The sequence below is a fragment of the Belonocnema kinseyi genome, chromosome 1 (genome assembly GCF_010883055.1).
Source record: "Belonocnema kinseyi isolate 2016_QV_RU_SX_M_011 chromosome 1, B_treatae_v1, whole genome shotgun sequence".
Classification (NCBI taxonomy): domain Eukaryota; kingdom Metazoa; phylum Arthropoda; class Insecta; order Hymenoptera; family Cynipidae; genus Belonocnema; species Belonocnema kinseyi.
The window spans coordinates 57650479-57675039 of NC_046657.1; positions in this window are offsets into that span (position 1 = coordinate 57650479).

Below are 24561 nucleotides of genomic sequence, written 5' to 3' on the forward strand. Positions count from 1 at the left end.
ATAGCAATAAATATAATATATACAGTGAAATTCTTCAATAGCCCTCCCTTCTATAGCTCTTCGGAGAATGGAGACCGCGCCGCATGTAGTTGTAACAGGAGGTGCGCGGAATATGCAGCTGTCACTCAGATGAGCACTCAAGCATGAACAAACAAAAGCGGAGTGGGCTACAAAGAGTTAGTTCCCACCCACCGTCAGCCCCAAAATTGGCGCTATAGAAGAGTTTCACTGTATTTGATATAATAGTGTTGAACATTTGTTTTGAACGAACAGTCTCTTTACATGTTATTGTCACTTGAAAATGGGCTACCTGCTGGATTTGAAATACAATATAAAATAAATACTGAAAAATTACGAAAAAATAAAATTTACGACAATTCAAAATTCGCGAATTGGAAACTTTCCGGAATAACGAAATTTTTGGCAGTTTATGATGTTACTGAATGTGAAAATTTTCGATAATAGAAAATTCCTGAAATAAACTTGCCTACATTGTAAAATATTCGACACAGAATTTCAAAATTATAAAATTATCGAATATAAATCTTTAAAAAACTTTATAATATTATAATAGTACGCAATGAATAAAACAAAATTCTTTTGCATACTTTTAAAATATTTATTATTACTTATTTTATTATTTATGATCAAAACAATGTTTAATTGTTTACTTTCAGGAATTTTCCATTTCGAAAATTCTAAATTATTGGCAATTTCATAATTTCGCGAACTGAATTTTTTGGAAATTTCAAAGTGTCGGGAAATTTCTTTTTCGGATTTTTCAGTTCTCTCTATCACAAATTTTAAATTAACGGCTTTAAAATGTAATAAAATGAATAACAGGCTGCGAAAGTAAACCATTATATAGAATCATGTCTTTTCAAATACATTTGCCTATGAATCTTAAAAAATATATGAAATAATTATCACCAAATTATTTGCATGCGTATATTTCACCTAAAAGCAATACTTAATTTTTTCAGCCATGAGTTTTCACGTTTAGATAAGCACAAAATAAAATAGCAATATATATAGAATTATGCAAGTTCTCACAATAGCCTTCATACTTTAGTGTTGAAGAATAGTAAAAAATGATTTGTTTCGTTAATTATTAAAAATAGAAGAACAGATAAATAGGATTTTAAAAAGTGAAAAATATATATTCTTTGATACCAGAACATAATGAAAATTTTTAAGACAATAGTGCTTTTCATTTTTTGTATTTTTCATTCTGACTATTTTCGACACGTATTCGTTCAAAACCTGTTCTTCCATTAGACAAACCAGAACGTGTTGCCTAATAAGCTTTAAGCATTTTGAAAATTAATGACAATCATTTACAAAATTTTAAAGTGCTAAAAACAAAGACCGCGTTCCTTAAAATTTTTAATAAATGGAAACCATAGTTTTCATTTTTTGTTTTTTTTGTTTCGGATTTGGGTTTCGGATTTTTGGACTTTGGGAATAATATCATACTTTTCTTATTATTTTTATATTTCTTTAATATAATTTTGATTAAAAAATTCATTTTTAAATTTTATAATCTAAAAAAATGCTATTGTCATGTTAAATGAAAAACCTTTGATTCAATTGTAGAAAAAACTGGTAAATGATTATCGTTACGCGATCGAATTTCATTAGGAGATATCTGGAGATGGATATATTTTGGAGTTGCATCGAATTCCTGGAATGGTCAATCAAACATTAGGTGAAAGAAAAAAGGAAAAAGTGGTTCTAAACTATGATAAAGTTTTTATTTCTAGTTCGTACAGTCTGTTCAACAAAGAACGAATCGTGATTATTCATAAACCATAAAGGGTATTTCATTTTTTTTTAAATTAAAGGTCACTAAAAAAAAACGGCGAACTTACTTAATACGTCGTCCAATCTCCATCACTGTCCAAAATAGCTTGGCACCTCCTAGGCATGCTTTCGACAAGGGATTCGGAGTATTCAATGGGAAGTGACCTCCATCTTTCTCTAATATGACGAGAGAGCTGTTTTGCTGTTTTGAAAACATTTTGGGCTGTAAAGACTAAATAATTTAAAAAATACGATAATTTGATATTTGAATTATAGTCGAAATTTAAATCCCCAATTGTTAAGTAATTTTAAGTCACACATGTTTAAACGCTGCAGACGTTTTGATTTACGTGTACTCTGTACGACAGTTCGAGCGATACTGAAACTAACAAATATTATCGCCGTAGCCCTTTCAGTGACCTTTAATTTGAAAAAAAGAAAAAATTAAATATATTTTATAGTTTACGAATAATCGCGATTCATTTTTGTTGAACAGATTATATAACATAATATCTTCCCCTTGGGTTATTTAGACGCAAAATTATAATGAATGCTGTGCTGATTTCGAGGAAAAATATTAAATCCCGAATTCACATGATTAATAGTTAGAGAAAATGCTGAAAAGTAGGTTTCCTGAACAGCGTCAGTGATATTTATATCATAAGGACAGAGTCCCATAGAGATAGATTACAGTCTGACAGTTTTTACCAATAATGTGATAGTTAGAGTTCAATGCAATAAACTCATTGGCTAAAGCTATTACACTGATCGTCCCCTATGCGATTGAACCTCAACAATATCAGGTGATTATTTTGAAAATTCAAAGTACCTAACAAAAAAAAATTATGTCCACGATTATTAATTTCTCGCATTATAAGAAGAACATTACTGTTGCTCCAAATGTAGGAATCGTGAGTTCTTCCAGGATAACATTGAGTAGTTTAAGATCCACATCACATATCTGGAAATTTAATGATCGTAGCATCATGCAGATAAATATTAGATTTAATTTACTAATTTTATTGTAATTACGAACTGGACGTTAATTGAATGGTACCCTTTTCTATTAACGTAAATGTGTTCCGGAAATTCTTGATTTTATGAAGGCGGGAAAATTGTCACTTGTGTGCCACCAATGCCGTCAATTGTACCAGAAAACTGATATTTTATCCACAACCTGTATTCATAAACAAAAAACTAAATGGTAACTTCTGGCAAATTAAGAATGCTCGTCACGTTAAGAATGCACCTGCTGGCAGAAGGTTGACAAATGGCCATATTCATGGTTTTCCTAACGCAATTTTGATAGCTTCCCGATTCACAAAACCTTAATGCAGTTAAGACCTTTAAAATAATAATCATGTTTTATTGAAGACAGGTGTTTACGTACAACATATGTCTTGAGTACATTTACCTGTATAGTTGGGTTTAAAGCTGACGATCGCGATGCTTCCACTGAATTTTCTTCCACATCGTCAATAACCCGTTCCATGGTTTTCTTTTTCAATATAAACAACGTCGTAAAATCGCGTTATGTTAACTCAAACGCATCATCCCCTTCATCAAAACGTGGTTTTTATTAAAATCACACGTATTTTCCAATTGCTCAGCAATATGAAGTTTAGAAAAATTTCTGATTGCCATGTCATCCATGATTACTAGAAATTTTGAAATTTAAAAACCTTACAATTTTCAAATTATTCGCTTTCTCATAATCTTTCCGTATAAATTATTTTTCTGACATATTATAAATTGTGTAAAAACGCACAACAGCACTTTGCTCTTTGTATAAACTATCACATGCCTTTAAATTTTTAACGCTTTTCCGCAAAGTAAAAACCAGAAATATGATTTTTTTGACAGAAAAGTTAAGATTTTATGAAAAAGTTAAATTTTTACTAAAATAGTTTCATTTGGAACAAAAACTTTAATTTTCAACCAAACAGATTTATTTTATACCAAAGTATTGAATTCTCAACCAGACTAAATTAATTTACTCAATAATAGCATTTTAGATCTCGCATGGAAAGTCGTGTGCGAGATCTAGGGTCATATTTTCCAAAATAGAGCCCCAGTTGCCACCCTGTGAGAGTTAACCGGGTGTCCCTCTAGCGGTGTGCGGGCTCAAATATTTGTCAAGACGGCTACGCCCATTTTTTTAACAGGTATCGGGCATAGATAGTATGGCCCGGTACGTTAAAAGTGAATTTTTAATTTGAAAGAACGTGGATTAAATTTGAGCCGGCCAAGTGCCGTAACTTAGTAGTGTACCTGTGATTCCTAATTACATTGGACTTCCCGATATCTATGTATCTTAAATTTAATTGACATGAAGCCTGTTATTAGAATTGTTTCCTCCAAAAAAACGTACACAGAAATATGTAACATAACCTACATTGTGATTATTAGGACTCATTCCACACACTACATATCTTTTCGTACTCATGCCTCAATTATATAACTTTTGAGCTGGTATTGGCCTCGGTTATTTCGCGGTTCAGTGTTGTGAAATGATTTTATAAAATCTAAGGGAGAGAATTCAAAACTGATGACAGGTCACCTCCTTACATAGGCAGAAAATCTTGTTTTACAGTATTCATAAACTCGATTGATTTATCCTTATAATTTTTTTTATAACAAGAAAATTATCAGGGTTATTGCTTTTTCTAAATACAAAGACACACACGAAAATAAAAAAAATATTTTTAATGGGACGCATAGTTCTTATATTGTTCGTACAAAACAATATTAAAACTATAAAATAAATTTTTTGACAAAATATACAAGCTACACTGAGCCCCTGGAAAGCAGAACGTTCTGAGCGCGCGAGACGAGTTTGACTAGTAGGTAAGGGAGGACGTCCCCAGACTCTTTTTTGAGGAATATTAACAAAAAAATGTATTATGCTAAATAAACATGTTATGCATACGCATTATTTTGAGGTTACGTTGTTTTTCATCTCTGCCTTTCTAATAATCTGGAAATTATTTATGAAATAAACTTTTTTGATTGGCTGCAAACAAGGTTAGTTCCGGGAGATTAGTGACTATGTTTATTAAGTTACTAAGTTTTCGGCCAAAAATATTGTGTAGTTTGGAAGTAACGCTCGGGTGAATTGTAACACACATAATCTCGAAAAAAGCCGGGGGAATCTAACACTGAAAAAATTGATATAGAATCATAGCTCATTCCGTATAAATTCAATTCCCAAACTGAGCATGCAGTTTTCACAACTTTGAGTGCATGTACATTAATCTATACTATATCCAAAATTCAGCTCGATCTGGTTTGATTTGTAGAAATGACGAGGATAAATATGTCAACGCTCGAACAAGATCGCACCGATTTGGCAGTTCCGTCAAATACGCGCAACGCGTTGCGATGGAATGTCATGTAAAACGTATACTTTTTTTTACTTTTCATTTATTATTTGTTCACAGCTTTTTAACACATGTTAACAATTAACGGCGAAGAAGTATCAATATAGGAATAAATTGCAACACAGCAATACATTACATATCCGCAACATTCCACAGATTCGCATTGTTTTGTCTTTGACAAACAAATGACTATCGGCGCGACCTTGGCCAAGTGTTGACATATTTATGCGTTTTTGAGCGAGAAAGGCAAACATATTCAAGCTCGTTATTTCTACATCTCGATACGACCATTGATACCGAAGTAATCGCGATTTTTAAATTTTATGTCGTATTAATGCGGCCCGTAGCAACGCGTTATTCCCTCCCTTACCTACTAGGAAAACTCGTCTCGCGCGCTCAGGACAGTATCGATTGATGATAGTTTAATCAAAAAGTCAATGTTGCAGATAAGGCATTTCCCTTGTAAGTTCAAAAGTGTCAGAGGTTAAAGAAGGTTTAAGTTCTTTAGATTTAACTTCCGGAAAAGAAATTTATTTTGCATTCGAATCAATATATTCCATCTTTGAATCTGAAATTTCTGCTAATAGATTGTGGCAGTTTACTAGAGAGTTCAAATTTTCTAATGTTGCAACGATAGCATCCCACTTCGGAATTGAGAGCGTATTCATTCCAAAGGTGTAATCTCATAAAACAAACAAAAACGTGTTGCTTGATAATTTTTTAGCATTAAACATTTTTAAATGTGCTAAGTTTATTAATAAAAGAAGGTTGCATTTTGTAAACCAGTGAAAAGTCCTTGCAACATTTTTCAGCGAGGAAAATAAAAACTGCATTCCTTAAAATTGTTTATAAATGGAAAACACATTTTTCATTTTTGCCATACTTTTATGCAATGGAGTGGCTTTTACTACAAGCTTTCATCTAGGTCCAAGCGTTTGCCCCGTAAAACGTTTTTTAAGATTTATTCATTTAAAAAAAATTGAAAACTGAAAATTTAAGGTTACGGATTTTGTGACTTTAGGAATAATATCATATTTTTATTATTATTATTTTTATATTTCTCTTATTTAATTCTGATTAAACTATTCATTTTTAAGTTACTAATATTAAAAAATATAATTCTCATATTAAATGAGAAACACACATTGCATCGAATTCCCGGAATGATTAATCAAACAATAGGTGAAAGAAAAAAGGAAAAAGTGGTTCTTTTGTTACATGGCCTAATTGGTTCTTCTATTTCTTGGCTTATTACAGGACCCAAACGGTCATTAAGTAATATAAATGAGCTATAAATTATTTGATAAAAGTTACTATTCAACTTAATAATACAATAAATATTTTATTTTCAGCCTCTTGGTTATACTAAATTCGTACTATGCCTGCTACATCATTGGCTACTTGTTTATGCACTCCTGAATTACGCCGCTTCTCCCTTATTCGTACCTTTAGTTTTTATGTATTACCCTTCATTAACTTTCAATCTTTTTAAACCTTCTTTTCATATTCCTAATGTCTCTTTCATTACATCTGCGACCTCGCATTTTTCCAAGTTTTCAATCAATTCTCTATCCTTTAATTCGAAGCCTGCTACATTCCAATAACAGATCATCCATTCTTTTCGTCTTTTATTCTTTGCCTCTTTTTTTCCCTACAGTTACTTATTTCGTCTCTTCTGCTTCCACTTCACCTCACTTTCTACTAACTGTTCCCTTTCTTCTTCTAGACCTACAATACACCTTCTATTATTATTGCCCCATACTTAACCCACGTTCCTTTTTCTTTCTTTTTTTCTCTTCTGCTATTTCCCTTAACTTATACTGTATATTCCTTGCATCTCATATTAAATCATCGTCTGTTTTCTCTAAACTTACATATAACGCTTTCTTCTTCATCATCACTTTCCTTTTTTCTTTAAATTTTCCTTGTTTCTCGCAGTGCCAGTTAGTGCCCTATCCCGCCTTTCTTTCATACACTTCTCACTTGCTACTCAACCTTCACATATATCCTGTTCAGAACTTCTTTAACTCCCTTCAGTTCCTTCCCTTCTCATATTCAACCCCTTACCTATATATTTTTTATTCTTTACTCTCTCTTTATATTGGAATTTTACTAAAATTGATATTTTTTTAGCCGAAAGTAAGTGCAAAATTGTGGTATTGCATTCATTTTCAGATTAAAAAGCCCTTTCTCTAATTATTGTTAGCAATCGTCACAAACAGTAACTAAAACGGCACTGGCATCCCAGTTCTAATGAGAGCGCAAGAAACCTTGATAACCTTTAAAAAGATTTTAGAAGATTTCAAATATGTCGAAAAATTGTCTAGAACTGTTTTAATAAAATTGTTCAACGTTTCAAAATATTCCTAATCTCATGAAATCTTATGAAATTTCTGAATAGCTCTTGAACAATTTTGGAAATCTTTTGAAATGTTCCAAAATATTTTTAAATAATCTCTTAACATTAATTTGTCAAAATACATATTAATCATTTTAATTTTTCCGAGGAACATTAAGAAATAGTATATTGCATAGCTAGGAGCGAACGGCGAGGATTTACGTCAAGTTCGAGGTTTTCTAATCGGTTCGCAATGGCTTATTTCAGCTTTGTAATTTATCGTTCAAAATCCAATTCTCGACCCTCTCAAGCGGCAAAGAAGATCGCAATTACGATGCGCGTGTTATGAAAAGTTATTTGTTATCTTAAAACCTTTCGAAATTCTTCAAAAGCTTTCAAGTTTTGTTTCAAAATCTTCAAAAACCTAAGTTTGAAACTTTTAAAAGTCGTTTTAAGTTTGAAATGGTTTTTTAATCTTTTCCCAACAAATTTTCAACATGTTTGGAACCTATTCGTTTTTTTTATATATTAAAATTAAAAAAGTTAAAAATCTTACGGCAGTGCTCAAGACGATAGGTGAGGACTGGGTTTCGACCCTTAAGTAGGTACCAATGGAAATTTTTCTATATACTTCTACGGGGACTTTGGTGGTTCAAAACCCAATTTAAACTGTATATTGCCTCAGATGAGGCTGGTAACGACTTCGAGAAAACTTGAAAATGAGTTAGCGATCTCCTTGGGTTAGGGTTTCATGTCGAGAGGACTAGCGCTCAAAGGATGCTGGTCGATTTCGACTAATAAGCGGATGTGGCTTAATAGGCTTTATAGCTTCAGCGCTGGGACCAGGGGACCTCCATGTTTATAGAAAGATTTATCCTTTGCTTCAAAATAGGCTTCAGTTTAGGCAATGACCTCCTCATTTGAGCCAATTTTTTTCCCTGGAGCATTTTTTTGAGATCAGCAAAGAGCCAGTAGTCGCTAGGGGCTAAATCTGGCGAATGCGGGCGGTGGGGAAGCAAATCAAAGCCCAACTCGTTAATTTTTTCCATTGTTTTTATGGACTTGTGGCATGGTCCATTGAAAGCAATCGTGGCACCCACTTGGAAAAAACCTTTTTCATGCTCAATTTTTTATGAAGGATTGTAAATACGCTTCCAGACGATATCTGTGTCATTTCTACAATCTCACGTACTTTTACTTTGCGATTTTTCATTACGATTTTTAAAACTTCACTCACATTTTCTGGGGTAACGTCTTCCAATGGCCTATCCGAACGTTCCGCATCGTTTGTGTTCGTACGACCACGTTTAAACTCAGCATACCAAAGACAAATCATGGATTTGGATGGAGAGGAGTCCGAGTAACGTTTTTCAAGCCACTGCTGGGCTTCTACGGTGTTTACACCCATTAAAAAATAATGTTTAATCAACACGCGAAACTCGCTTTGTTCCATTTTTCAAACAAATTACAAAGTGACTTTAACTACGATAACTCTGCTGTTTGTGGTCCAATCGACGTGAAATTTTTACACGTTTTTTGTGAAGGTTCGCACTGTAGGAAAACGTAGCTAGTTTGGTACTACTAGCACTATCTCTGGGTTAGTCTCGGGACTTATTGAACGATGTGTTATGCAATAAATTTATATATACATATAAATTTAATTTTATCATTTATATAACACATATCTGAATGCTTATTTTATTGAATTAAAATGTAAGTAGATTGTGAAATTTAAAACGAAAATGCCAAATTTACGAATTAGGAAGACCGTTAGAAGCAGAGTCACGATACCTCCAGTTGGTGAAACTGTAGAACTATTTCCGAATGTAAATGATCATAATATGCGTACTCGAGATGCGCCTGATGACATATCTAGCAATCTGAGAATTTCTTCTGCTTCTGGGGGTTCCATAAATTTAGTAAACTGGATATCAGGAAATCGAAATTTGCGTGCAGACGCGGCAATGCAAGATTGTGCTCTCCAAATTTCTTCTTCCATTCCTAGTGCATTCATTTGATGGTAGGAATATGTCAATAAAGATGTTTGTCGAGCATTGTCGTGTCTCCGCTTCAATGGTCAGTCTCCAAGAAACACCCTATCTGACTATTTTATTTAAAACCAAAATAATTGGGGAGGCTCAGGTCCATTTTTAGGACCGTGTGGGAGTAACATTGGTAGAGATTCTGAAAACCTTAAAACAAATTTATTCGCCTCGAGAGGACGCGAGTTAATTATTACAGGATTTAACAAATGTGAAGAAAATGTCCAAAGAATCGATACCTGAATATGGGGCGCGGGTTGCTTAAATTTGAAATAAACCGACCAATCAAATTAGGGAAAATACGCCGATCGAAAGGGCAGTAGGAATTTGAGAAGTCTACCGGATAATAAGTGTGGGGAATCTCTTGCGTGATTTGGATAACGACGTTTACTCTCAAATATGCGATAAAGAGATAAACATATTAGAAAAGGATATAGCACTAGTAAATCAGTCGGATCTCCACTGGAAGAGCTGGAAAAGAATACATGCTCCAGAATTTACCACCTACCGATATCCAATGTTACCCTTGGTGCATTTGATATTTTTTATATCAAATGGATGATCTCAGACCTTTCTCGAAATATAGTCATGATTTCAGCCCATATTAGATTTTGAATAAAGGAAGTATGATTTACGTTAATTTTCAAGGGTAATTGATGGTAACTTACCATAAATTACCCAAAATTCAATTTCTAACATTTTTATAAATTACCGGATATTTATGGAAGTATTTAATTTATGGTTAATTAACATAAATTGCACAAAATTCAATTTTAAACGGTTTATCAATTTCTGGAAGTTTCTGGAAATTTTCAGTTATTTATGCCAATTTTACAGGCAAATATGGTAACTTAACACGAATTAGCCAAAACTAAATTTTAAACATTGCGATAAATTTCCGAAAATTTATTACATTTTTTGGTAAGTAATGGTAATATTTCAGGTAATTTATAGAAACTGAAGATAAATTAACCAAAATTCAATAAAAAAATGTCTATAAATTTTCGGAAAGTTTTAGTTTTGTTTTATAAATTTGATTATTCATCTTTGTCGTCATTTTTTACTTCCTAGGGATTAAAAGGTAGAGCTCTAGCCGCGCTTCACAGTTTTCGAAAAGGGCTACAATCATGCATGTGCCATAAAAATAATATTTCATTATCTCAGATGAATCGACTTGAAACTCGGCATAGAACTTCCTTCACTACGGAGGTACAAGTCTCACTGAAAGTTTTTTTTTACTGAAAGTTCCCATCACGTCAGTTTATGATATTACTGAATGTAAAAATTTCCGATAATATAAAATTTACGACATTGCAAAGTATTGGACATAGAGGAATTCCAAAATTATAACATTTTGGAATATAAATCATTAAACAACCGTATAATAATACGTTTTTATTATTTATCATTAAAACAATTTTTTATTTGTTTACATTTAGCAATTTTCCAATTCTAAAATTTTTAATTATCAGTAATTTTATAATTTTGTGAATTCACTTTTTCGAAAATTTGAAAGTGTCGGGAATCTAACTTTTCAAGATTATTTAGCCATTGACAATTTTTGATATTTTTATCTTCAGGCTTTGATAACTCCGAGAAAGAGCAACTGTCAGTGGGTCTTAATGATCAACAAGCAACACACATACTAGTCAAGAGTCACAAGGCGATTCTATCCGCAGGATCGAAAGAGAAAGAAGGATAACGGAGTGGCGTGGCTTGCTCTATTACATCAACGAACCAAACCAAAGGGAAAAAAATCACCGAGAGGTAGAAAGAGATAGTTTGATGGAGAAAATCGGTTCTCTCTTTCTCTGGCCTATGGACTCTGCGTACAGGTCACCATGCTGAATTGTGGAACCCCTTAAATGGCCAAGAGAAAGGGAACCACAAACGGAGTGGCAACTTCTCACAAACCTATATACCGGGATCCCTGGAAACGGCAGAGGGCCCTACAGTCTAGTGTTACGTTCCCAAACACGCATAAGTATTCCCTTTACTTATGGTGGGTTTCGAGTGATACTAGCCGTTGTGAAAAAGAGTTCTACTTAATCCCACGGGTTTATTTTATAAACGAGATCTTTCTTATGTTTTCCGCCAGAATGGTTCTTTCTCCCTCTCTGAAAGATGGCGGTCGTCAAAGGTCCTGGATTCAACGATTGGCGCATAACATCGAGCCAACGGATGCTGTGTTTTGATTAGCGTAACAGCGAGGGATCACCAAGCAAACCGTGCAAGAATACTTGTGAAATTACTTGATTTTTGTTCGTTTTTCCGGGAAAATAGTTTCGATATGCACGGTTTGTAAGCTTCGCTCTAAACTTTTCTTAAAATGCAAGATAATGACGTGAGTAGGCTTTTTTAGAAGAGCGCCCACTGGGAGAGAGGTTAGCAATTAATTTTCGGTAATCGGTTAGTTCGTAAGCCGCATGTCGGATAAAAGTGTATCGAAACAGAATCGAATATAATTTTAATGTGAATATATCTAATAAGTAAATCTAAATATATTTTATGGTTAAATGATGTGTTCGGTAGTAATAATTAATTTTAGATTCGTAATAACCCAATTCGCGTGATAATTTCCTTTTTAGGACCAGCGGACATAATGTTAGGATATTTTCCTCATAAATAATATAGAAAAGGAGTAACTTTATAGAAATAAAATAAATTAATTTTGGGGAGAAAATATAATAATTTGAGATTTTGAGACTTCTCTTCTTTGCTGCTATCTGAGGCCTTAAGCCAAGGTAAGCACTCTGGCCTATCTTTAAAAGTTAGAAATTCTCTTTTTTCAGCTTAGGCACGGGGTTACCCCCCTCCCACCTACCAGGACTGAGTTGAGGTAGGTCATCTTAAACCTTTTTTTAGTAACAAGATTATTCACCGGGCAGAAACATCTTATTACAAAACGGCGCCTAACCGGTTACTAACCTCTTTTTGGCCCCCCCCCCCCCCCCTAACATGAAGACTCGACATTACAGTTGACAGAAAATTTTTTTTATTTAGAACAATGTGGGGGAACAACACTTATCGAAAATTATGGAAATAATATATTAATTAAAAATTAATATATTAGAGACATTTCCTTTTCGAGCGAATCTGCTCCCAACAATTTTCGGCAGCTTTAAGCGCCATACCCAATAGTACCCAATTAACAACAAAATCTTTTCACGAAGAGCTTACTGGCATATGTGTATATATTTATATATACATATATACTTACACCTCGCAATTAGATCATGTGCTTTTGTATCTGATTTATTTGAAATATCCAGTGATTTTGATTTGATTTCTTTTAAAATAATGTATATTTTTATATACATTATTTTTTGCAACCCGAAAAATATATACCACAATATCATTGTTTCTCCCTCCGTTGCCGCGACGGGTTTTAGGTTCGCGATAGACTAGACACAAATTCATGTCATCTTGTTGTGCAATGGCAAGCTTCACTCGTTAGCAGTTGTGGGGAATAATCTGGAAGTTAGAGCAATTCAATCATGCTTGTTAGGAAAAATAAGGTGACCAGAATTGGCCTATGGGATTTAACATTTTAGATTTTAGCTTCGGATTCTCACAATAAATGTTTTTTGCCCAACAAAATGGTTTTCCTGAACTCGTTTGATAACGTCACAGCATACACCGAATTGAATTCGCGGATTGATAGGGTATCTAGCTTGACATGTACCACAGCTGCGGGCTCCTTGAGCACAGTTTTGACACTGAGGATCGAACCAACGCTTTTTCCTCCAATAGACCCAATAAATGTGTCCTTTAATTATGCACAAATTTTCGGTATGCCGAACCCTTTTAATATACCAGCTTCACACCCTAAATTCACTTCAAACAAACAAAGTGACGATCATATGAGTCTTTCGGATCGTGCTACTCTGAATACCGGAACTACAGATAATTTATTGTTAATCCGAGATTTTAGAAAAGTGGACAGGACCGAAATTCCACATGCCTTTTCCTACGAGTTCGGAAATTTTAACCTATATCTCAGTCTTGATAGCATCCATTTGAACAGATTCAGCCGTATATCTTTCATCGAAAGCCGACCCGAGTTATACCAACCAAAGTTCCAAGATTCACTCCTATCGTAGATAAAATACCTAGAGCCAGTCCACAAAATAAAGCACGTAGGAGCAATATAGGCTACAAGGAAACGAATATACGCGATCATTCTTCAGATAGAGACACGGTATATAGTAATAAATCTCTTAGTAGGAATTAGTACGGGAATAGAGATTTATGAAAAATGTTTCTCGACTGGAATCTCACTTTCAACACTAGAAGCGACTCGAGTGCGGACAGGGTTTCCAACAAAAATTGAGGACTGTAGGAACCACATTAGCGTATGAAACGACGCATCGCTGCTAGCTATACCGGTATTATTGCAAGGAATACCATCGAAATGGTTCAAGAATCACCAAAAAGAATTTTATAGTTGGCGCAAATTTGAAAAAGAGTTCAGATCTCACGTTGGCGAGGATGAATTTGATAAAAGGGTCAAAGAGCAAATCCAAACAAGAACTCAGGGTAAAGATGAGTCTATCGATGACTATCTTACCAATGTTCGAAGCCTGATAAATTTGCTCGAGAATGAAATTCTTCACCAAGAAGGTTGATTTGTTACGAATGTTAGGCTAAGGGCTTTACTATGAAGACTTGCCCTAAATGTTAAGGAAATGAGGCGAAGAAGCAGTGGTTTCAGTCTGAGCTGCCTCTTCACTGCGTGAGACCGCAAATACAGACATAAAATTAGTTTCGGTACAAGCGATAGTTGATATGGAGAGTTATAAGGGTGTCACCGTATTGTCCGAAATTGAGTTGGACCTGCCCATGTTGGCAGATGAAGGTTCGAGTGTCGAAGGGGCGGTGACCATACGTATCAGTCTGGTATCAGCTGTGTCAAAGCAGCACTAGCGCAGCGAGTAGACAACTTCGAACTTCTAGGGGTTTGTGGGTAAAACAGATTGCATGATTACCGTCAGAGAAAGTTAAAAGTCCGTGGACATAGGAAACACGGGACTAGGCAGGCCATATTAACATGGGCGAGTGGGGTGAATCCACGGGATGGGAGAATTCCATGAGTGGGGAGAGCCGCCATCTTACGATGTGCCATTTGATTATGCGCACGAGCATTTTTTCCGACAAACTGTGCATGAAAATATAAACATGTGCGCGCTGCCATGTTTGTCGCGGGACATCAAAAGGTGGCGGACCTCCCCCTTCATTGCATCACCCCCGCAATGGCATGCCTTGTCCTTTGTTTCCTATGTCTATGTAAAAGTCAAACTTCTGCTGTAAAACCTAAATGTGTCCGTCGATAATCATTATTTGAATAAATAAACTTTTTTCTTCCTCCAACTCTTTGCAAGGCCACAAACGATCCTTTAATATTTATCAACATTTCCCGAAAAAAATTTCCACGTTATTTAAACTTTTATTTTTCAATATGGGTAAAAAAATATTGATCTTAGGGCTGACTTGATCAGCTGTTACATTCATCTCATGGCCTTAAAGCGGTAGAATTTTTAATTACAAAAAAATTTGATTTTTAATCCAAAAAAGATTTTAGTTGACTCTTTAAGATCAAAATTTAAATTTTTCTAACAAAAAAGTTCGTTACTGCGAAAAAATTGAATTTTCAGTCTAAAAAGACGAATTTTTTCAACCAAACAGGAATAATTTTTACCAAATTAGTTGAAGTCTCTACCAAATAGTAGCATTTTTATCCAAAAAATATTTTTTTCAAGTGGAACTTTTATTCAAAAAAGATTTCAGTTTATTTTTTAACACAAACATATAAATTTTAAACAAAAAGTAATTTTTCAAGAAAATAGTGTAATAGTTTAATTTTGAACCAAACACATGCTTTTTTATACAAAAACTAGACATTCTTCTTAAAACGGATGTATTTTTAATTAAATAAATACAAAAATAAATGTGGAAAAATAGTTAAATTTTCATCCAGAAAATATTTCAGTTCTTTTTTCGACCCCCAACACTATATTTAAACAGAATTTTTAATAAAAAATGATGAATTTTTGACAAAATTGTTGAATTTTCAACCAAACAGTTGCATTTGTATTCAAGAAAGATGACATTTCTGCTAAGCCAGATGAATTTTACAATCAAGAAGACAAACTTAAAAAAAAAAGTTGAATTTTCAACCGACAAGTTCCATTTTTATTTAAGAAAGATGAAATTTCTCCTAAAACGGATGATTGGTGAAAAATCCGACCCGTTTGACGTCAAAGGGGCCCTCCAATCGACATCGTGATACAAAATTCATATTTCAACATTAGATTAAAAATAGTAAACAATATGTGAAAATATTTTATGGGCGTTTTTATAATTAAAATGTTATATACTATAAGATGCATTTATTGAAAAAATTATATCTGACTTTGGAAACCACCCTATTAATCTTCGTAATTAAAATCTATCTTGGTAGGAACAAATGTCAGCTATTAAGTCAAAAATTCAACTATTTCTTCCAAATTCAAAATTTTAAAATTCGTGCTTTTGCATTAAAAAATCAACTATTAAATTAAAAGTTCAACTTTTTTATTAAAAATTCATCGCATATGCGTATTATCTTCGTGTTAACCCATAAGAAATTTATGTATTTCACTAGGTAAAAGTTTACTTATTTATGGATATAGAAAGTGTCTCGTTCAATTTGACTTCGTAAGAAAATTAAGCAGTACTCTCTTTCGTTCTCTTTCTTTCTCTTTCGAATATCTTGTCATTCTATTTAAATTATGCATGGGTAATTATCCACAAATATAGCACTTTTGAACTAAGAAAGTTTCCCTAATAATTTATTTCAAATTATATTTTAAAGTTTAAATGAGATTAAGTAGTTTCCAAGTTTTCTTGGGATATTACGTCTTTGATTTGAGGTTAGTTTAATAGGACAAGTATCGCGCAGAACAGCGCACGTGGGTTACATGCGCGCGCATTTATCGCGGACAATAAAGTACAGTTTACTGGCCCAGTCCGACATAGCACCCCTGAACCAATAAAGATCTACTTTGCAGCTCCACACGACGTCCAGAAAAACTAGAAAATGATACTCGTTTTGAATAAACTTTTTTTTAATACTGCCAGGGCATTTTAGGTTAGGTTGACGCGTTCCGTAATGGTACAGAAGCGATAGCGAATGCGCATACTCTGCACCACATAGCACATGCGTATACGCTTTCCGTCCTCATTTTGTATAAGCGGTTACTTTCGGAGCTAAAAAAAAGCTATAAGAATATATATTAGTTTTTATATTTATTCATAATTTAACATACAACTCAACGCTCTTTTGATCCTTCTGCGCATTTTTAAGTTTTTGTATTTGTACATTGTGTACAAAAATTAAGATTTAAAAGCTGCGTGTAGCCACCATATATTATATGTCTAGTTGAAGCACACAGCTTATTATTTTGATATGAATTTTTTTTCAAATATTCATAAGTGACGATTTTACCGGATTTCTCCGAAAATCGCATTATTATATATGATAGAAAATGACGATATTCGGCAGTACCCTATTGTTTTTCATAATATTTTTCTGTAATTCTGCTGATAAATATATAAAATAATATTATTTCTATAATTTTAAGTACATTTGTGAAACATGGTCGATTACGTCTTAATTTAAAATATTTTGTTGAAAATACACGTGAAAACTTACGTAACTTAGGATTTCGCGTCTGTGACATAGCCCAGAAAAAAACTTAGGTTTCTATTCGAACCAATTTCTGGTTACGAAGGGGTTGCAATAAAAAGGAATCCCTACTGCAGAAAAGGAACCCAAAACGATAATTGAGTTCCAAAGGAGACTCTATTTTCTCTTTGCACACTGCAAATTTTTATCTGATAATTGACACAGTTTTTACCTTGAAGCACACATTCAATCAAACGTTCATGAACTTAATTTAATGATGAAAATGAAAGCACAATATATTATAAATATAACGACTTGATATGTATCAGGGAAAATACAGTTGGGGTAAACTCACCGTCGACTTCAGATTTTTTTTTGTGTTATGCAATTCGAAACATGTCGCAATGCACACGCTCTTACACATACGCAGAAACAGTGGCTTAAATAAAAAGCCAAGAATCACGTGATACTTACTTCGTTTGGAATAACCGAATCTTAAAACAATGTTTTCGTTTAAGGTTTTTAAAATGGGAATTTCGAGTTTACCACCTTTTTCTGTTTCTTCTTACGGAAGCAATTTCGGAGAATTTAAGTCAATTATTTCCAGAAACCGACGGGGTAGTCTTTCCTCCAATCTGGACTTTTAGATATGAAAGAAACCCGCAATTAAGCAGTTGAAGAAGAATTGTTAATAACGAGATGATTAAATTCAAGTCGAAAACATTTTTTGTAGCAAGGGATCATGTCATCATCAGATAGAAGCAGAAGGACATCATTAGTTCCAGCAAGCGCTCGTGGTATTCATGTAACGTATAATTCATGTAACATATTCATGTAACATATAATAAATGTATTTTGGACGCGCTTATTACCAACTTGATAGCGAAAATGGGCGACTAGGTCATTTTTATGGTGAAAATATGAAAAAACCCATAAGAATCGTAGCTTTTTGCCTTTACTTAGCCAATACGGATCATTTCGCAAAAGTTTTTAAGAAAAGTTATATATCATATTAGGACAAAAAATTTGTGTTCTATGGTCAAACACCTTCCCCATTTTAAAAGTCTCGTGGGGGTGAGAAAGCACCCCTTTGACTTGTTGCAGCAATAATGTTCATCAAACCCATACCACTTTCCAACGTCTATCTCAAAAAAATAGCTACGTGGTTTGGCCTTCGAAATAAATATCAAATAATTTCCAAATCGGTCATTTTCTGCTGTTACAATATTTGATTTTAAAACTCTTAAATTTACAGAGATATTTTTCTATAAACCATTATTTTTTTACTATAAATGTAAGGGTGATTATCTGTATAGTGGCAGAAAAAGATCCCCACTTCTAACTGGTTAAAAGTGTGCAGTGGCAGATTTGTTTGTTTGTCTTACTTTCTTTACTGGCCCGGTTGGTAAGCAGTTGAAAACCTGTGAACAGAAACCAATAGAAAATTTTAAAGAAATAACAGCTAACTTCTTAAAATTGATCCTGTAACATTTCGTAAATTTTAACCAATTAATTTGTTCGTTGAAATACATTTAATTTATTTTTACTTGAGATCTTTCGAAGGTGTCGCCGATAGACTCTTAGACCACAAGGTATATTAAACCAAATGATCAACTAATCCCAACAAATAAAAAATTACAAATAAAAAGATTTAAAAGGAAGGGACTTACAAATTCGTTATAAATGATCTATAGATGTGTAGTGCGTTCCTTGCGAGGTACTTAAAAAGAAATTGTTGTGACTTAAGTTATTCCTTGTGCGGGGAAAAACTATTGATTTTGCAGGCAAGGCTCAGTCTGACTATTATTGCGATTGCCAGAAAAATTGGTGCTTCAAACCTTCTGTATAATTCTTCATTTTATATTTAGATTAACCTGATATTTCCTTTAATTTACATTTTCATAATTTTATAGTTTGAGCACCATGGCATTATATATTTTATTTTCAAAAAAAAAAAATTATTATATTTTATATTGTAGACAAATGAAAAAGAAAATTCGTTTTGAGCTTTTTGTGATACCTTCATTCACAAGTCCTTACAAGCCACAATGCGGGCAAGGGAACATTGCAGAAAGAAAGAAAGAAACTTATGAATTCCAATAGCTTTGAAATGCTTAATAAATTCAATTATTAACCACCTAGCTACTAAAATGCACTAAAAAAATAGAAAGACAGGTTGCACCCTCATGCACACCATCTTACAGGACACAATGTGGGCGAACCAACATTGAGGAAAGAAAGATAAATGTGAATTTTAATAGTTTTGAAATAGTTTGTATCTAAGTCTTTGGTAAGCTAAGTGACAGGCGGACCAATCACAAAGAAAACTTTCAACTTAATTACAAACTACCTAGCTACCAAAAGGGGTCTATAGGAATCTGAAAATCATACAAAATTTATTATGCGGGTGTATGCTCCTGTATGGTACATGATCAAAAGAAAGTAGCAATTCTAATATGCTAGCAAACATTTATGGCAGACTATAAAATTGTTAAAGTACTTACCACAGGTTGTTAGGAGAGTTACAATTGACCCTTGCATCCAAACTAACATGTATGCTGAACACCTGAACTCACCCTATATGCTCACCCTGAACACTTGTTTTTGAGGATGCTTTTCGACAGTAAAAAGACGGTCAGAGCGTAAGCTATAGAATTAATTGAAAAGGCCAGAAGTAATCTAAATTAGAAAAATGTTCGCAAGTTCCGACCGCCGCAAAAGAATTTTTCTGCTGCCGAATACCCTGATCTTAATAATTGACAAAATGTAATTCCCCCACCTTCTCTGCGAGATACAACAGATCAGAAACTGCAATTCTATGAATTCAACATTTCCTAAAAAGAATAGCTGTTATTTAGGAATTATTTCAAGTTCACACTTTTCTTTGAATTCTTCGTATCCCTTCGTACTCTTTGAAATTCCTCAAATGCTTTGAATTTCTCAGAATTCTATCAATTCTCTGAACTCCTTTAAGGGCTTCAATTTCCTCAGTTTTATGAACTACTTGAATTCCTTGAATTATCTGTATTCCTTCACAATCAAGGAATACGTAGAATTTCGATGTTTCATAACGTGGGGAATTTTAGAACATTTCAGGGAAGTTAAAATAATTCATAGGAATTTCAGAGAGTTCAAAATCATTTCACGAATTTCAAGTGAGTAGGAAAAAATACATAATTCAAACAACTCAAAAGTCTGAAAAGGAATTTAATGTTTTCTTTTTCAAATGATTGTAATTATAGTGTTATTTCTTTAACACGTTTTCAATACTAACCACTTATTCATATACATTATTTTCGTTAATAGAAAGTTAAGGTGTAAGACCAGAAAGTATAGTTATATGTTGACACTACTTTTTACGCAGTATACAAAAAAGTTTGATAAAGTCAATTAACCAATATCAGGATTTTTTTCTATATTAGAAGTTAACTGAATACGCAGACTCTATTTGAATATGAAAATCATCCTTATTATTACAAACTGATACAGTAAAACGTTGTGATCTTGAGAGAATAAACAGAAATAATTTTTTATTTGCTACCGAAACGAACTGTCTAGTTTATTAAAGAATGATTGAAGCCTTGAAAACCACAGAATTTTGACATTTTTATTATTATAATCATTTTTTATAGTTACAAGCTACTTGTAGCATTCTAAGTCAAATTCGATTACAAAGATTATTGAATTTTATTTTAACGTTTTATTTTACTTTAACGTATGATTTTGATTGTCGTTTATACGCTGCACTGTATAATTCCTAACAAGGTGGCGGCGGACACCAACTTGAGTTTCCATGATTTCATCTTTGGTCAGAGGAGTAATTATGCCACTTTTTATGTTTATTTTCAACCGTCTTTTACCGTGACCACCATACAATCCAACAAGCATGTCACTACTCTCCAATATCGCCAAGACGTCACCATTTACTGAGGATAATACAATATGTTCTTGGTTTGGAATAGGCGCAAATTTATTTGGTCCTACGGCTAATTTAATTAGTGTATCATTAGGAAAAGTGTATCTTCGAAGTACGAATCGTCGGTTTGGATTTGCGTTGGGAGTAAGCCGAATTAATTCAAGTTCTTTGAGTTCATATCCATTTCCTTTATAAGTAGAAATTTTGCTAGGTAGAGCTTTACACCTGGCCAATGGAGATCTGGTTCTATCACGAAGAGGAGGGTCGACTGGAGGAAGAGATCTTTCAGGTGTAGGTGGCCTTTCAAAAGAAGAGTCAGAAGCTTCGCTACGAGGAAGGCCAGGAATAGGGTGGCCATTAGGTAAGCAATCAAACTGCAAACTTAATTCTGCAAGAAAAATCAGAGGATAGCTTTTTTAAAACTATTATCATTTTTCTGAAGTACTTTGCTATATCCTAATTTCATTGTGGTAAAATTCAGGCGCTGAATGTAGGAATGCGATACAGAATTATTTTGCGAGAGTAAGAGATCCTCTTCTGGCAGTTTAGATTTGAGCGCGCCTGAAAGGGGATGGCGACTCACACTTGCTGCTTCTAGGGTCACCGCTGATGCATGTGGAGATACACAAGACGTACTTTAGTGTACAAATAAAGGATCAAATCTCTTTCCAATTAACAAAAAACTAGGGAAACTGTAGAGAATTCCTAACAATTGCGTACAAGGTATATCTCCACTTAGAGCTTTACCCTCTAAACTGAGCTTAAAAATCGCCGTTCTTATTACGAGCAAGCTTGAGGACATTGAGGATAGATAGGGAGAGAATTAGTCCGACAGGTTCCTGAAAATTCTTTATTGATAACTGGTACTTTGATCCTAAGAAATTTAACTTGTTCTTGTACACACATGTAGTGAGATTCTAGAAAGAAAAAAAGCTTTGCGCAGTTGTACGTAAGTGCCACATGGAAAAATTTTGTTAAAAATGAGGACTACCATCGACGAGAAAATTCGCATCATGTGGCTCGAAAGATTCGCAACTCAGCTAACAAAAATTATAGCGTAATAATTAATCAGTCATTTGAAACATCTTTGTCGTAATATGTTTAGATGTATTTTTAAAGCCCTGAAGAGTTCGTGGTTGATTTCTTAATCAATTGATTCTAATTAACAAAAAACAAGAAATCGCAACATTTTTTCAACACGTTTTCTTTAATTGTTACTTTCGATTTAAAAATATGTAAAAATTTATAAGGCATATATAGGTAATAAGCTTCAAAATTAGCTTTTATTAAATATCCTGAAAGAAACAGTTTACGAAAAATTAATCTGTTGATTAACATTGTACGTCTTTCAATGAAGACAAAGCGATGATGAATTTTCATTGCTGAAAAAATATCGCGGTCGGGTTTTTCGATTTTTTGTTGGCTAAGTTGTTGAGCTTGGAAGCCATATGATTCCAATTTTTCCGATGACATTAGTTTCAAGATCGCCCGCTTGAAGTTTCGGACCAAATGCGGATTTCGGAATCAATAAAAAATTCTTCCTTCTGTTTTCCTAATCTTAGTCGATTTTAATAGGTGCGTTCCGCTAGGGCCGCCACAACGGAATTTCAGTTTTTTTATGCCATAATTTTGGGCTCTTTTGCGTTCTTAGAAATTTAAAAAATTAAATTTGAATAACCACCCCTATATTTGAAGAACTACCCTTAAAATGAAATATGTACCTTTGGTAAATGTATGTAAATCAGAATTTTTTGTTGGTTCTTCTTAGGCACCAATACCGACTTTCGGGCTATTTTACTTCTCTCAAAAAAACAGACTGTTCGTTGGAGGTGTTGTCCGCCAACACCAGTACTGAAGCAAATTGAAAAAATTTTAATCAACAGCGCCAGAATTTTGGGCTTTTTTTGGGCTCTCAAAAACTGCAAAAGATTTTTTTTCAGAACGACTTCTCTCTCCCCAATATTGACGTTAAAATAACTTATCCAGCCTCAATGTTAGAATATCCAAATCTCATGCTCTTTTAACACCAATAGGAACCACCCATATCAAATTTCATGAATCCAGTCTCAGCTATATTTAACTAAAACCGCCACAAAATACCCTTGTCACATTTAACGAACCAAGTCTGACCTTTATTAGATATATTTACCGTTTAGTTGGTTGGTTTCTACGGGTGGTGGAGTGTTACTGTGAGGGTGGATATATCTAATAAAGTCTTGTAAATCTGTGTGTAATTATTATATTTAATTAGAAATATTTTTTACTGTTTAAATTAATAAACGGTGAGACTTGCTTCGTTAAATGTGATAGAGGTAGTTCCTAAGGAGTTGTGACATGTTACTGTAAGTGTGGATCTAAAGTACTGGAAATCTGTGCGTAATGATTATATTTAATTATAAATATTTTTTAACGTTTCAATTGCTGGAAGGTGAGACTTGCTTCGTTAAATGTGATAGGGGTAGTTCCTAGGGGTTATGGAATGTTACTGTGAAGGTGGATATATCTACTAAGAAATTGGAAAGCTATTTGTACTGCTTATTTTTGACTTAAAATATTTTTTAACGTCTTAATTGATTGAAGGTGAGACTTGGTTTGTTAAACGTGATAGGGGTAGTTTATAGCGGTTTTAGTTGATGTATTTTTTACAGTTTTAATTGATGGAGGATTACACTTGGTTTGTTAAATTTGGTAGCGGTAGTTTTTAAATGTTGTTCTTCTGCTGCCTTGGAGATAAGGATATACAATTTTTTTTAAAAAGTGTTCGTTTGACTAGTTTACTGATTCTTAATTGAAGTGTTTATGGATTTTTTGCTTGAAGGCAGCCGAACAGGATTTGGTTACATGCATCAGCGTTGGTTTTTTATATGGTTTTTTATTATTGCTGTGTATATCTTTATTTTCAGTTGGAAGTAGTTGTCAGCGTTATAAGGTTTTTCGGAAAATATAATTTATTAGTTTTGGTAAGCACAAAATTAGCTTATACATGCGGTATATGTTTTCTTGTACTTATTCCACATCTTTTTCTTTAGGCATTCCTTTCCATATGTTTTTAAGGTAACGGGTGGATTTTTAAAAATAATTTGTAAGTGTTTTGGGAAGGCCAAAAAGGACATGAAATTCGGATATTCTTACATTTAGGTTGGGTGCCTAAGCTATTTTATGGGCAATTTTGGGGAGTCAGGGGTTCTTTTAGAAAAAAATGTTCTGCAGTTTTTGAGAGCCCAAAAAAGCCCAAAATTCTGGCGCTGTTGATTAAAATTTTTGTTTTAATTTGCTGTAGTGGAGGTATTGGCGGACATCACCTGCAAGCGAAAAGTCCGTTTTTTTAGAAAAATAAAAGAGCCCAAAAATCGGTTTTGCTGACTAAGAAACCACCAAAAAGAGCTAAAAATTCTGATATGCCTACATTAACTTTA